General features: G+C 33.6%; 1 long non-coding RNA gene across 3 annotated transcripts in view; it reads left to right on the forward strand.

Moving 5' to 3' along the window:
* The window catches only part of LOC110599401 (uncharacterized), a 156,187-nt gene extending 140,373 nt beyond the window's left edge, over positions 1-15,814 (forward strand). For 2 of the 3 annotated variants that reach the window (XR_013426159.1, XR_005737366.2), the window contains 3 exons: positions 5,830-5,950; positions 12,112-12,216; positions 13,197-15,814. This is a non-coding gene — a long non-coding RNA (uncharacterized LOC110599401). Of the gene's footprint in view, positions 1-5,829; positions 5,951-12,111; positions 12,241-13,196 lie in introns of all 3 variants that reach the window. The other variant, XR_013426160.1, reaches the window with a different exon arrangement.
* The last annotated feature ends 1,629 nt before the right edge of the window (positions 15,815-17,443 follow it).

Genomic DNA, 17,443 nt, shown 5'->3' on the forward strand with positions numbered 1-17,443 from the left:
CAGTGCCCATCAAGCTGATAATGCAAGAGACAGGACTGTCCTGATAAGTTACACAAAACATTTCACGAAGAACTTTTTGTGAGTGTGGATTGAACAGCATGAAGTAATTATCCATCTAACAATTTAGGAAGAGATTTTTCTACAAATGGAAAATAATATAAAAAAACATGGACTTGTAAGATAATTAGCTGTATCTCATTTGACAGTCCTACATTATATATCATTATGATTAAAGTCCCATGCAAAAATGAGGATTGCATTATATTTTTGTTTTGACAAAAATAAATTTTAAATTATACTTGTGTTTTCTTCATGTGTTTATCCAATATGCACAGAACCTATTAAACATTTCATTTCTATTCTGGTTTAGGCCAGTTGCTTTATTACCTAGAATGATTATTTAAAGAGACCTGGTATAGTGTTTCATTTATTGGTGATGCTTGTAGCTTTATATGACCCCTCTAAAACTTTTGCTTGCTCAGCATAGGAAAACTGAAACATGATTTTTATTCTCTACTGCATATATTTCACATTAGGAATAGAAGAAAGTTTGGCCTAAAACATGCAAAAATAAAGCGTCTTCCTCAAGAGTGTTCATTTTTCACAAAATCACTGGGTTGTCCACTGCCTACGGAGTGATATTCTGGGAATCCTTTATTTTTTCTTTTCCTCTAAAACATTCCATTACAAATGTCGCTACAATGCACAGCTTATTTTTCCTCACCCGCACACCCACACATCCACCAACATTAGTTTTCTGAAGTGTGAAACAGGACTTCCTGGTGGCATCTTCACATTTGACGTAACTGTTGAAGAAACCGCTGCTGACACTGGGAATGTCAGTGCAAAATCCTGAGACCCTTTGGAGGAAAGGAAAGTGTTATCCAATTATTTGCTCAAAATATAGCACCAGCAAGTAACTGAGAAGGCAGTATCCCCGTAACTGTCAGCTCTTCAAAATCCACAGCCTTCCAGGTTGAGGGAACTTACTTGTTAAATGCTTTTATTAAGCAACCTAAAAACTGTAAATTATACAGTCTTGCTCATATGGGAGACAAAAAGGAAATAACTACTCAGCAAAAAGGAAAAAAAAAGAAAAGAAAAAAAATTCAAGGGAGAGGTGTGATTTAATTTGGTTGACTTCAGAGTCTGAATTCAGGGGATATTTACTGGGCTAAGATTGTGTTGGGGGTTCTCAAATGATTGTGCTCTTAAGGAATTACTTGGCAAGCACATCTGTAACAACTTTAGAATGCTTCACTTCTCTGAATGGTTTAAGACTGAAAATTGCTTTCAGCTGAATTTCTCTAATCATTGAGGGAGCTGATGTTTCCTTGGCCTGATGTATTCATTTATATCCATACAGTAAATAGCAAGCCCTCTATATCTGTTTAGAGTTCTATACAGTTAATTTTAAATCTATTTTACCTTGTAAAATGGCTTTATCTTAGATCTTGATTGTAAAATAATAATCTTCTCTAAATCAGCCAAACAGAAAGGGAGAATAATTCTTGATATAAATTATAATTTTGAACAGGAAAAATTACTTCAATTTGCAAAAAAAAACATAATTAAATGATTGTGATAAAATCTAGATAACTCATGGGTTATTGTTATAATTCTTTTGCCTGTCAATGTAGAGAAATATTTACTGGATAAATAATATGGAATTACAGCAAGGATCATTAACTCTGTAGAGCAATATTTGTTCTGGAATTCTTTAATCTTTTTTATGTTTTGGAATTTATGAAATTGCTTTTTAATCATAACTTCTCTTAAACCCTCTTTCAAATACTAAGCATACTGGGTTCACCTATGAGTAATTTAACAATCAATGTGAATTCCTGTGTGTTTTTACCACTATCACTTGAAGCTCTTGTGATACATTTCATGAATCTTGTTCTTGTAGACTCATGTTAATAATATTATCATTCCTGGAGCTAAAAAATGATACATACTCCCATGTTCTGTTTTCTGGTCAAGTTTCTTCTTTAAACATACACCATATAAGACTGTAGCACCTTCCATCTTGGCAATCTTAAGGGATGAAGGTTTTTTAAATTTCTCATATCCTCTGTACTTCAGAACAAGTCTAATATATACATATATATTTGTTAAAAATAAAATATTAAGAAAAATATATTTAACATGTCAGTAAGTCAAAATAAAAACAAATTAAAATCTCACACCTACACACACTTACAAACACAATGTTTGGTTAATTTTTAATATAATCTAGGCATTTTCCAATCTTAACATACATTAAGTCATTTCATTCTAACAACTTCATGGGCTAAGAAATATTATTGTTGCCTTTTTTATATATGGAAATAATAGGACACACAAAGAAGTTGAATAGGATTCCTAAAGATATACAGCTAGTTAGAGCCAGAATTTTTTTAAAAAATCATATAAATTATTAAGTTACTCTAGTCTTTGTTCTACATGCATATGGTAATAATGTACATACATATCAAAATTTACTTTCCTGATTAATGATTGACATCACAACATTTTCTTTTCATCGAACACTTTTACGAGGTGGTTTTTACATACATAAATTGGGCTGTGTATTTCCAGTGCCTCAGAACATTGTGTACACACGGCTGCCCTCTGCTCTGTTTGTGTGCTGCCATTCTGACCTGGTCAAGGATGAATAAGATGGTGGAATGAGATGGACATGGTAACCCTCAGTACACATATGAAGACATGAATGGTGTGACTCTACTTTGTTTACAACCAGCAATATGGAAAATTGTGCTCTGCATGTGTAATATGAATTGTGATGCATTATACTGTCATATATAACAAATTAGAATAAAGAATTTTTTTTTAAAAAAAGGATGAATGATTGGATACACATGGCTACCCTGGAAACACTTTTTCTCTCTAGGTGTGGCCATGGAATGCAATTAGACAACATCCTATGTTTGGTGCCATAAACTTTTTTGAATGTTGAAAGGATCCTGTCTACTTACTTTGGTTTGTCCTTCCTCTTGTCTAGAAGAGTTGACACTGCCTTCTTTGACTGTGAAGTTACCCTCAGAATGGAGTTACTGCAGGTCTAGGCAACATCAGCGAAGAACATCAGAAAAGGAGGCTCCTCCACGACACTTTCACAGAGTCCTTTATAGACCTGTGTTTTTTCTCTAAAATGTTTATGTGAGAAAGCAGTAAACTTCCATCTTGGCTAATGCACTATTATTTTGAGTTATCTGTTACTAACAACCAAACTGGGATGAAAAGTCGCCAAATATTTATGCCAAGTTTTTACACAGATAGAGATTGCTACTCTACTAAATCAAAATTGAATAATATAGGCCATTTCTTCTTTTAGCAGATTTTTTTTTTAATTTTTTTACTAATTCTCCTTGAAAGCACAGCTATCTTTCTCCATGACTCAAATATACTCTCTCTAAGCTAATGCATTCAATATTCAGTTTGGTGATGTTGGGGATGAACTAAAAAGATACAATTGCTTATCACGTTGGAACTGCTATCAAACCATCACCCCCACCTCACCTTACACATCCTCTCACTCCTTGATATTGGATCTAATCCATCACAGTGAAGCCTGGCTTTTACAGGCAACTTTTTTATCCTTTAGATGTTGGAAACACATGTAATGCTTTATTTTATTTTTTAAGATATTTTTAATTGTAGATGGACACAATACCTTTATTTTTTTATTTATTTTTGTTGTTGTTTATTTATTTATTTATTTTTGGTACTGGGGATTGAACTCAGTGACTCACACATGCCAGGCAGCACTCTACCACTGACCCACAACCCCAGCCCCATATGTAATGTTTACTTATTTCTGCTATTTTATCAATTAATTTATGTTATTTTATGTTTGGCTAAGGGTAGGTATAAAGACAGTCTACTCATAAATTCATGGCAATCAGTATTTGATCTTATATAACTTTCAAATTCAAAATTATATTTCATCTATATTTTTTATGACAGTAAAAAAATGATTAGCAACATAGGTGCATAGAGGTTTCGATAATGAATGCCAAAACTTAAAGAAATAACATGCATAGTATTTTTTCTATTTTATTTTTTTCTTTTAAAACACACTTATTTTACACACAAAGACCACCATGTAATATACACACACATGACATATGTAATAAGTAACAACATAACTTTCAATATTAATCAATACCTAGTTTATTATAGTGATGCATTTTTGGAACTTAATTTTATAGAAAGATGTACATCTGTGGGTTGTCTTAACTTGGATTTCTACATGTAGAGAAGTGAAATATTTCAATTTATTTCTAGGCATGTTGTGACAGAAATAAAAAAGAACTTCTTAATCTAGCCTTAGGGGTATAGTTGGTGAGGTAATTAATTTAGTATGTGTTGGTACATATTATAGCACAATTTAGGGCAGTAGAAAACAGGGTTATAGCCTGTATAATTAGATAAGACATTTATTAGGTTTACCTAAATTCAATGCCTTAAGATTTAAAACAATTGAAATCAAGGAAGGATAGAGGTATAGCTCAGATGCACAGTGATTGCTTAGTATGAGTGAGGCCCTGATTCAATCCCTAGCATTCAAAAATAAAATAAAATAAAATAATTGCAAATTATACCATTGATAAAAACTTGATCTTAAAAGTAGCTTCAAGTTGAAAAAGCACAATGACAATTGAGATGTTTTGATCCCAATCATGAGACATAAATGTTCTATATAGATGATTGCATAGTAGTTTAAAATATGCATTAAACTGATTTTAGTATCATAAAAGTATTCATTTTATTGACATTTAGAAATTGCCCCAGTCTGGCTGGGCACAAAAATCACGAGCCACTCACACCTTGTAGATTCAAACAGCAACTCTTTATTCTTGAACTGTCACTGGCACTCTACACAACACGTTCTGGGGAAATCCACACCTCCACTGGGCTCTGTATCCTAAAATCTCTCTCAATGGAACTCAAGGAGGGGGTGCCTGGAGGCAGCAGGATATGCCCTATTCCCAGCAGGATACACCTTAAGCCTGGAACCACCCTAAACCCAGATCCGCCCTGGTCCTTGAGCAAGGTCACCTTACATGCAATGTCACTGCAAATGACCTGGGTCATGCCATGCGTTATTCCTACTTGGCAATGGCTCTCAGCAAGAAATTGCAACATAAATGTTTTGCATTATTTCTTGATGTTATTTTAATAAGATTTATGCTATTGCTAAGTATTGATTAATTGAACAGTGCTAATGCTATGCATACAGATATGCTATACAATTTTCTTGATATGAGACATATTCACACAAAAATATTATGTCTAAAGACATTTTTTAAAATTTGTACAATCTTTTTTTGTGTGTGTAAAATAAACTTCTGACCTATTTTATGACTATCATGATTTAAATTTTCTAAATAAACACCCAAGCACATAGTGGGATCATGGAAATAGATCAAGCCATTTGGCAGAGATCCTTATACTGATTGTGCCTGTCTTTATTGCAAGTATAGGGAAATTTTATCAAGTTGGGTAGTTTTTACTGCTCCACAGATGTTTTGCAGAGCAAAGAGTTTAAAATAAATAAAATAACTTATTCCCCTAGGAAAAAAGAAAGAAAGTTACACTTGAAGACAGTTGTTTGACTATCACACAGGGAAATTCCCAAGGAAGCTCTGATTTTGAGTCAACTGCATGCTGAATTACCCACTCATTTGTCAATCATATGAATGCAAGTGACTCCACTCGTTCATTCAGTCATCTGAATGTTGTGTGACCCCCTGAGGGTGGACTTATTCTTTGGTTAACTAGAGTATTGCCTTTTCCAATCAAATGATAATAAAATATCTGTAGCCAAACAGGATGTGATGCCAGGAAGATCCAGGGTTGGAGCCAGCAGAATGTACACCACTTCCCCATACCTATGGTTGAGCTGGATCCAGCAAGATTCCTGCAATTAAGCACTGCCTGTCAGGTAAGACAAACTCACACTGTCTACTAAGATAGACTGGTCAATTTCATCAATTCCCCATTCTCTTTCTCAAGGTATCTCCCTGAAACCATATTAAATTAATCATAGTTCTTAAAATTTGCTTCATCTATAAATAATCTAAATCTTCCAACTAATGCCATCATCTCCTTTGCCACCATCAACACAGTCTCCCACATGGTATCATCTCTGTTGAATAAACCTATTCCTTTTTATAGAGTGTTAGAGTTTAGATCTGGAATGTTCTTCATGTTGAAAGCATGGTCCCCAGTGCATCAGGCTCAGAAGTGAGGATTTTAGGCAATGACTGGATCATGAGGGCTCTGACCTCATCAGTGGATTAATCCATTTCATTATCAATCCACTGACTTGATAGCTGAGTGGACTACAGAGAGAAGGGAGCCAGATGGAGAAAGTAAGTCACAGGGAGCTGGGGGGGCATGCTGTAGAAGGACTTATCTTCTCCCAAGCCCCTCCTCTCTCTCCCTCCCCGTCTTGTTCCTGGCTACCATGAGCTGAGCAGTTTTATTCTGCCTTGCCCTTCTGCCATTGTTCTGCTTTGGGACCAGCTAATCATGGACTGAAACTTCTGAAACTGTGAACCAAAATGAGTCTTTCCTCTTCTAACTTGTACCTGTTGATTATTTTGGTCACCGTGACAAAAGGCTGCCTAACACAGGAGTAAAGTTATGCCACCTCCACTGTGAAGTTCTTCCTGGGTTCCAGAGGTATAATGTACACCACTTTTTCCTGTGTAAGAAACTGCGCCCCTCCTTTTTGTTCACTTCTGTAATAACTTCAGAATGTTAATATTACATTTACAGATTATGTGTCAGTTTTTCCCTAATAGATTGGCCACCCCCTGGGATTTTGGCCATGTCTTATTTAATTCTAGATTTACACTGCTCCTTAAAGGGCCCACAGAAAAATGTCACTGGGTGAAACAATCACATAGCAGCAACAACATAGTGCAATGTGTGTAGTGCCCAACCATTAACCAGATCTAAGAAATAAGCCAGAGAAATAGGGAAGACATCAAATACAGTAAGTATCACGAAAAATTTTACATATGAAAAACTAAAACAATATTGTGCTGAGGTTACTCAACATGTATAGAAGGGAACTTTTGAATGTAAGAGCTTTCTTTCTGTTTTTTAAACAGAAAAGGATTATGTAAGAATTTGGAGTGTACTTGGCCCTGTCACAGTAAGCGATAGGATCCTAGGAAGTAATGGATGGTCTCTGAAATTCAGTTTTTTGAGTAGGACCAAGTGACTTCTAAGTTTTTGTTTAGCCCTGAGACTTTATAATTTTTTATGCTATGATTTTAGACTCATGAAGAATTGATAATCATCAAAATGATTTTTATAATTAATTCTCTTTTGTAATTTAAATGACAACAAGGGTGTGTCAACGAGATATAAGCTTTGCTCAAAAATTTTCTGAAAATTTTCTCCCCAAATGGTCAACCTTTTCTTTTTAAATAATTCTTAACCTGTCTGCACAGGGATTTATTCTTTATTTGACACTCAAGATACTTCAGACTTCACTCACTCTGCCAAAGAAATGATTATTATAATAAATAAGATTTTTCATATGTGGGAAAAAAATGTTTGCATATTTGTGTAAAAACAACCCACCCTTTGCCCTGGTACCAAGAGTATTTAATTGAAAAAACACATATTATATAGGGAATGTGCACACACCTACTTTGCCAGCTGAAAAATAAAGTATGAGTAGCATGTCCAGCTGGTCCAGCTGTAGTTTTCAAAATAAATGAAGCCTTGACCTTTTCCTGCAAATTACTGGCTCAGTAACAAAAACCTCAACACATTATCCTTATTTTGTGTAGTGCCTGAAGGGGTAAACCTAGTAGCTAGAATTCAAGGACACACATTCATGGGAGGATTCTCTGGGATGCATTCTATTAAATCTATACATATATACAAATTCATATATATACATTCATATATTTTTTGTTTGATTGTTTGGTTTGTTAAGGATTCTTTTCTGCCCTCAATTGTGGCTCCTATTTCTCTAAACAAACTCCATTTCAATTCATCTGGGCTTTTTGTTTCATGCATTGGAAATGGAATCAATCAAATTCATGCATGTATGATTTTGTCAAAATCAACTACTATGTATAACTACAATGCTCTAATAAAAAACTAGATCAATGGGCTTGGGTTGTGGCTCAGTGGTAGACTGCTTGCTTAGCAAGTGTGAGGCACTGGCTTTGATACTCAGCACCACGAAAAAATAAAAAATAAAAGTATGTGTTCACCTATGACTAAAAAATAAATGTTTTTTTAAAAATCTAGGCCAAAATAAATGTACACAATTTTCTTTACCTACGATATTTAGACCATTATTTTATCAATAGTCTATAGAATTTTTCGGAACAGTGATATAAAACATGTCATTGTCAAATTCTTGTTAAAAATTGAGAATATCTTCTAGAACTTAACACTAAGGAGAAGAAATAAAGGAACTAAAAATGTCATGCGCTATCTAGACTCTACCTTGTTGATTGATTAGAAAAAATAAAGAAATTAAACTGAATTAAAACAATATTAATAATAAAATATGTCAAACAATCTTTTTATGTTTGGTGACTTTATGTATACAAATACATAATAGTCATACAATTTTTATAAGCCATAGACTTACCAATGTATACCAAAAATCTAACTATATAACTTGATTTTACATTACTGAACACAATTTTAATATTTATTTTTATTGTACATTATATACATAAGTATGTACATATAATTTATTTATCAAAATCGTTGGGAAGCTGGTTTACCAAATATTTAATGAATGGGTACCATTTGTCAAACACTTTTGTAGGTACTATGATGGGGTGGTTGACTAATACTAATAATGAGTGAGATATTTCTCTGCAATCCTGGTTTCATCACCTCTAAATCTAAGAGGTGAGACAGGTGATTTTAAGAATGAGTCCACACAGAATCTGTGCTACACGGGAAGGAAATCATAGACTCCTGGAGTAGAAATAACAGGGTGGAGGGAGATTGTTTTAATAAGGGTACTCATAGATTTTCAGGAGCAAGACTAAACTGATACCTGGAGGAAAAGCATGTTTCAGGGGTAGGATGGCATGTACGAAATAAAGGAGTGGCGTATTTGAGGAAATGGGGCAAGGAGCAGTGGCATACAGAATCTGGGGCTAGTGCTGAATTTGAAGATTATGCACAGACTTTCCAGAACAAGGCTAAGAGTTTACATTTTATTCCAAGTTGAATTTGAATTTTATTCATGTACCATAGGATCCCTTTGAAGAATATTAAGCAGAAAAGATAAAAAATGTAATTAGCTTTTTAATAGGATTGCTCTCTCTATTGTGGACAGAAAGGACAGGAGCTGGGACAGAGGAGGGAGGGGTCTGTCAAAGGTTATCCGACAGGGTGTGGGATTGCTGAGGGAGGTGGCGACCAGGGCTGTGCATTGGGCTGGAGATAGGTGGACATTGGTGTGTGCTTCAATAAAATGAACTGGACATCTCAGATTCAGTTCCTTAACATGATGTCTTAGAAATAACCTGCACCTTCTGCATCTGAAGGTAATGCATTTCCCTTTGCTAGAATCTAGTTGTTTATGTTTTCAGAATTTTGCAACAAAAATGAGAATGAGAAATGTAGGTTGCACTACATGATTTATGACTTTGAATCCAACTTTGCAATTCTGCTTTTGGGTAAGTTAGGGCATGTTTTAACGCAGGAAATAAAATCCTAGAGTAAGATCTTTCTAAGATTTTAAAGGTCATTTTCTTCTCAGAACATTTTTCTTAGGGTGGAGATTAAGATGCTAGTGAAGGAATCTAGTTAGAGGAACTCAACCTCCAAACTATTGAGCTTAAATCAGAGATGGCTCCTTGTACTTATTTGGTAAGAGACAATGCTGTCAGAGAGAGCATGCTTAATCCAATAGTTAGGCCTCTGCTGGTTAGAAGGATTTGAATCTATCCATGTACCCTGTGTCTGCTTTTCTGGATTAAGTGTTTGGTCTGAAGACAACCTTCTAAAAGATTTGTGAAAATCTGTATCTTTTAATGTTAATAATGTGTCTAGGGGAATTTTTAATACATTTCAATTAACAGCTAATGATTGAATTGCCTTCTGATTACTTTGGCACTTTCAAAGTTATCCTGAAAATAGCATTTGTAAACTAACTGCTATGCATCTATAATTATATAAATTACATATATATTTTTATATGGTAAATATATTTGTATACATAGTTCTATATACTTACTGCATATAAGTGGAATGGAGAAGGGTAAAATAATCAAAAGTGCCGGGAGTTGTTCATAATTGTGAATTTACCTATATAAATATAGTGTGCATGGAGACTTCATGCATAAAGAACTTCTGTAGAGGAGAAAGTCATGAGAAAGTTACAAAAAGTTGCTTTCAATCCTGCGGAAACACTCAACATTTATGCAATACTGACCACAGGTGATTCACAACAGCCACTGTGACAGGCAGAGGTGCCAAACCCTCCACTGCCAACAAAATTGTCTCACTGCTAAAACTGCACTGAGTAAAAATAGCCTGGAATATATTATTTTCCTTTAGCGCCTACTTATAGCCAGGGAAACTTTTAAAATGTTGCCTTAAAATTTTTCTGAAATGGAAAAATCAGGGGATCTGCTTTCTAAATAAATAACAACAGCATAATATGCTCTATGCACCTGAGGAAATATTCAACAATGTATGAAGAACTTGTAAACTTTATATTTATCTATTTTGGATGAGGTAAACCATCTTTCCAGTTTTTAGCTATGAGTTCTTACATGTATCAATAATTCTAACTTGGTACTTTTTCTTGCTTGGCAGAAATTTTAAGAATTCTTTTTTTTATGCTTAAAATGAATATTTGAAAGCATTAAACAGGTATTATATTTTCTTTAGTAAATGGAAAATTATTGCATAAAAGTTTTTTTTAATTTGCTTTTACATACTTTCTGAAATACTTAAAACATTGTATTAATAATACATAAATGACAATTGGTGACTTTTAAATTATAATAATAATTATTATTGATATTATTGGTACCAGGGGCTGAACCCAGAGGCGCTTAAAGGCTGAGCCACATCCCCAGTCCTTTTTTATTTATTTATTTTTGTTTTGAGAGAGGGTCCCACTGAGTTAGTTGCTTAAGGCTTTGCTAATTTCCTGAGGCCGCGAAATACACTGGTCTCAGCCTCCTGAGCATCTGGGATTACAGGTATGAGCCACCACACCCAGTTTAATTAAGTAGTTCTTTTAAAACAATATTTGGTAAAGTTACTTCTGATAGATGTAAGTGGGCACATTTCTCTCCATAAATTTCAAATTGTTAGTATCTCCTGGCCCCCGTATATTCCCTACTTATGTAACTGTATTTAGTGATGCTTAAGTTCTTTCTGTTCATATTTAGTGAGAAACACTGAAAAGCTTACTGGAAGCTCAGGTTGCATGTGATCAAAGGACAAGGCGAGTATGGTGAGGAAAGCAAGCCATGGGCAGACCTTCCTGGAACTCTTGCTTCCTCCTATGCAGGCATGCTTGGCTGTGCCTTCAGTTCTCTCCCCACCTGGAGGCTGTCGGGCAGCCTTCTGAGTTTGCAGTTGAGCTCAGTCCTGAAAGCAGAGGAAGGGCAAGAGGGGCTCTCGGTACCCCTGTTCCCCACTGCATCTTCCCAGCTGGGCTGCTGCCCTCAGTTAAAACGCACAGGTGTTTGAAAGTCACCCCTCTCCACACCAACCTCTCCCAACTCCACAGGATTCTGTTAACTATGTCTCCCCTTTCCTTCAGGCCTGGGGTTGCTAACATGGTCCCCTATTCTTTGGTGGTTCCCTTTATGCCACCCATTTTTAAAAGTGTGATTTGATTATATCTTCCATCAGTTATACTAATTTGAGCATGTCATCTACTGTGTACTTGGAAGTTGACAGATACATCTGTCCCTAAAAAAATACAAACATGCATATGGTGAAATATTTCTTTCTATTGAAAAAATATGAAATTAAAGATAGCTTAGATTTTTGAATATTTCCTTGATACCAGAAAATAAATTGAGCACTAATTAATATGTCAAAACAAATTTCTTCAGTATCTATCTTTATCTCCATTTTTAGGATGAGGAATCTGAAGTTTGCCGAAGTCCACGCACTGAGTACGTGGGAAAGCCAGGGCTACACCCAGAGAGACTGACTCCACGGCAGTGACTCACATGGCAAATGGTATTACAAAATGGATAATCAAGAGTGAGTCCCTCAATGAGGAGTGGCTCTACCTGGGCTATGCATAACATGGCTTCAGTTGTTACCAGGAATGATTTTTGAAAAGAAAGCATATATATATCTATATATAGTTTTTTTTTTTTTTTAATTGTGTGTGATTGTGTGTGTGTGACCCCTAGTCATTTCTAAGTTTGGACCTGAACTCTTACAAGCAAAAAAAAGTGATTTATAATTATTTATAGTTATAATATGACTACCAAAAAATCCACAAAACCAAAAAATAAATTAAAAAAAAACACTTATGGGTCAAATAAAATTTTCTATTGGCAAGAATTTCTTCTTTTGGCCTTTACTTTTTAACCTTTCATAAAAGCTAAGTTGACAATCCAGTTAATATATAACATTAAATATTTATGTTTTTTATTACTAAATTTATCAAGAAATCAATCACAGCAAAACTTTGAAATACTCTTTGTGATGTACGTCCTAAGTTGAAGATTTGGCATGTCTTTAGAGAGACCTGGCACACAGGTAGCACAATCTTGTGTTTTCTGTACAGTAGTCTTGGGGGATTCCTGAAAGATTATACACTAAATATGAAAAACAAACAAAACAAAAATCAAAACAAAATGAAACAAAAGAAAACCATGACTTGGTTCCCTACTTGTTTTGACTTTCTTTTGAATGAATTTTTGCATAGTAGTAAAGTTGAGCAGATCTTGTTATTGATACCAGCTCATAACCTGTTAACTTCTAACCCAGGAGTTCAGTTCCTCATCTGTAAAAATTAGGATAACCATACGTAATTTGTGGATTTGCTTATTGTTAAAGAAAATTATATGTGCATATTCCTGGCACAAAAATGAAAGCTCTAGAATAAGAATGCCTTGGGTAAAATCCTAAAATTAATGTTTATTAGCTGCTTTACGTCTTTAAGTTTCTAAACCTGTGTATCTTTCATCCTCTTCCTTCATCTGCAGTGATTCTCAGATTTGAAGGAACATCAGAATAACTTACAAGACTGTTCAGATACAGATTCTTGGGCCTTGCTTCTCAAGTCTTTGGTTCAGTAAGCCTGGATGGAACAAAAGACTTTGCATTTCTAACAGCTCCTGAATGATGCTGATGTTGTTGGTCTGGGGAACCTGCTTTGAGAAATACCAATGTGCTATGAAGAAGCTGTTCTTCATAAAAAAGGAAGAGTTATGGGAATGCTAAGGCCTCTTTGTCATCCACTCAATACGCAAGTGTAACAGTTAATGAACCATTGCTGCGATAATGCTGCATGAACCCTTAAAATAGTACGCACATACTTTGTTGATGTCCATTGTGAGTCATCAGGAACATTCCTGTCTTAGGGTGCAGTGTGAGCAAGTGGACAGGCTTCAAGCTTCAAATCAGGGTCCAGTCTAGTTCCTGGGTCGATTCTAAGGCCCAGATTGAAGGGACATGGGTCCAATTACAGAACCTTATGGACTGCTCAGTTCACTTCCTATAGAAGCCAAATATTTTACCCCTGGCTTTGAGTTTCTGTCTTAGGAACGCACTGTTGCCTCCCTGGCCCATTGTCCCCTACTCTTGCCTCTTCCTCACACTGCAGCCGCTTTTGTGCTGGCCTCTTATGATGCCAAGTATATTCCCTGCTTGGAGTCCTCTGGTGTGCTGTGCATGCCCTTCCCTTGATTAGTTCTCCAGTATCTACAATTCTTGCTCCGATATTACATATAAGTCAGTTGGGCCTTTTGATACTACACTGTGAAAAATTCTTTCAACCAAGGTACCCAATCCTTCCCTAATATGGTCCCACAGGATATTTTATCACTTTCTAACAAACTACATAACTCATTTATTTTGCCTTTTGTTTATTTCTTCAAACTAAAATGTAAATTCAATAAAAATAAGGGTTTTCTTTTGTTTATTGATATTATTCAGTGTTTAGAACTATAAATAAAATGTGTTTAGATAATAACTGTTGAATAAATTAATGTATCAATATGGTGATAATATGAGGGAAAAAAAAGTAACAACTAAGATTATCTTATTTTTATGAAAAGATAAATTTAAATTATAAAATAAATCTTAAAGAATTGTCATATATATTAGTCCTTAATTTGAGGTTTTATGACTATATTAGTTTATTGGCACAATTAAAGAGATATATATATATATTTAATACATATATATATGCTATATATATACACCTATAATTTCAAAAAATTCTTATTTTAATATTGATATTGAAACTTAAAATATTTATAAAAACATGCATAATAAATAATTTTAATCTTCATGATTTTTCTGTTGTGATTATATCGAGTATATGATAACTAATAATAAAAATTGGCATTAAGATACCACATTACATAGATCAGTTAAGGGAACAGAACTGACAGTCCAGAAATAGACCAGAGCATAAATAAACTGTTGATTTTAGATGAATATACCAGCACAACTTTGTGAAGAAAAATAATCTTAAACAAATATTGTTGGAATAACTGAAAACCCATGTGCTAGAAAAAGAAAATTTAATGCAATACCTCAGAAACCAATAAGAATTAGCTCTAATAGATCATAATTTAATATAAAAGAAAAAATTCTTAAACTTCTAGAAGAAAAGTTAAGAAAAAAATTGGTGACCTTGAGTTAGGCAAAACACTCCCAGACATGAAACCAATATTATCACTGATAAGACAAATCCAGCAGGTGTGGTGGTGCACACCTGTAATCCCAGCTTCTCCAGAGGCTGAAGCCAGAAGAACACAAGTTCTAGGATAGCCTGGGCAACTTAGATAAAACCTATGGCAAAATATAGTTAATAAAAGAAGGGCTGGGGATATAGCTGTGTTGTAGAGTGTTCACCTAACATGTGTGAGGCCTGGGTTCAGTCCCAATATTGCAACACATTAAGTAAATAAATACATAAATAAATAAAATAAAAGAATAAATTCTAAATGGACTTATACCATAGTTAATAATTTTAAAAGACACTAGAATGAATAGACAAAGTCACAAGCTATGGAAAATATTTGCATATCAGACATATAACAAAGCATTTAAACCCAGTATAAAGAATTGTTAAAACTCAACAATTAGAAAACAAACAATATAATTGAAAAAATTAAATAAACACTTTAGAAAAAAAATAACACATAAAATACATATTTTTAGTCATTGTAGTAATGAAAGTTAAAGCCATATTAAAAGATTATGGCATGACTATTGGAACCTTTAACATTAAACCTGATAAAACCCATGTTGGTGAAGATTTGCCACTTCTGGGAGCCTCAAGTTCTGTGCTATTGGGAATGAATTTCTCATGTACTGTGCTACTGGGAACAAATGTAACCTCTTCGAAAACAAGTTGGCCATTTCTTAAAGTGTTAATCATATACTTATATCACTTAGCCATTCCTCTTCCAAGATGTATGCTAGCAAATTTTTATCAAAACTTGTATATGAATATTCATAGTAGTTTTATGTGTAATAGCTGCAAACTGGAAAAAAAACAATGTGTCCACAAATAAATAATTGTGTAAATATATTGTCCTATGTTCATGAAATGAAATATTACCCACTAATAAAAATAATGTACCTTTGATACATGTTACAATATGTATGGATGAATCTTAAAACAGATTTTCTGAGTTAAAAAAGTCTGACTCATTATGTGAATGTAAATACTATATGGCAGCATTCACATAAAATTTTAGAATTTTCTAGGAAAATGAAGACAATCATGATTGAAATTAATTCTATCTTTATTGTTCTCACATTTAATTCAGTGATATTTAAGTATAAACACATTTTAGTCAATTATATAAAGTCATATTCTTATTTTAATAAAAATATTTAATAAGAAAATCATTAAATAATATATTAAATATATCACAGTATTATATTATTATATTAAATAATGATAATAATGTTATTAAATAAACATGAATATTATTGATTAATATTATTAAATAATATTCTTTTTAATAAAGAATATTATGTTGGTTTTGGTTTAGAGGTCTTGTTTTCTATGCTGTATGCTTGCTAATGACAATATATTTTGGGATTTTTTTCTTGAAACATATTAATGGTATGCAATGCATCTTATACATTAAAGTAACTAAGGGGCAAAGACATAGCAAGAGGCCTTCTCATTTATATCACTCTTTGTTTCTCCCTCTACCACTCGAGTGTTACCTGTGGGAGTGGAATGTTCCAAGACCTCCAGTAGATATTTGACAATGCACATAATACTGAATTCTATAACTCTATGCTTTTGACAATACACTATTACCTCTGATAAGTTTTATGTTTAAATTAGAGCAGCAAGAGATAAACAACAATTATTAGTAACAAAATAGAATAACTTTAACAACACATTTAATAAAATTATGTAAATATATTCTCTTTCTCTCAAATGCCATGGTGTGGATGGTGTATACAGCATGGAAACTCTGAACAGAAGAATGATTGACATCCTTCAGTGGGGTGGAGTGAAATTTAATCACACTATTTAGCATGGTGTGCAAATTAAAACTTATGAGCTTCTTACTTCTAAAGTTTTCCATTTAATATTTTTGGATTTCAGCTGTCCACATTATATTAAATCATGGAAAACCAATCTCAGATAAGGAGAAAACTCTGTAATAGTTTTTTTATAGTTTTAGTATGAAAAGGACTATTTTTTTAGAGAATATATAAATTTTCAATGTAATTTTAAAACTGTCACTATATTTCAAGGATTTTTGGATCTCTGTTAACTAGTTAATGGTGATGATTACTAGAAAACAAGACAAACCAGTACCCATTCTCAGGTGTCAACAGATTGCTGTAAAAATAGTTTCTGTAGCACAAACATAAAACTCTTGTTTTCTTACATGCATTGTTTCCTAAAAAATTATTATCAAATAAACTTTAAAAGAAATGCAAATGTAATGTTAATAACCTTCAACAAAGAAAAAAAGTGATAATTATCTAGAAAATATATCCTGCTCCTGCTCAAGTGGGGCTCTATCATTCTATTAAAAGTGGGTAGAGTGTGTAGGCATTAACCTAGGAAACAGAACTGTTTTTTTTTGTCATATAACATTTTGCAGCTTTATTTCGCTTCAGAAATGTACTTATATAATCAAATTCCAAGCTGTGTCCAAGAGTCAATAACAATTCTGTTTTACTAATTTCACCTTTTACTCCTAAATGTTATACAAGTATAATTATGTGTTGATTAATTTGA

Source organism: Ictidomys tridecemlineatus, chromosome 9 (assembly GCF_052094955.1).
Source record: "Ictidomys tridecemlineatus isolate mIctTri1 chromosome 9, mIctTri1.hap1, whole genome shotgun sequence".
In the NCBI taxonomy this organism is placed as follows: Eukaryota; Metazoa; Chordata; class Mammalia; order Rodentia; family Sciuridae; genus Ictidomys; species Ictidomys tridecemlineatus.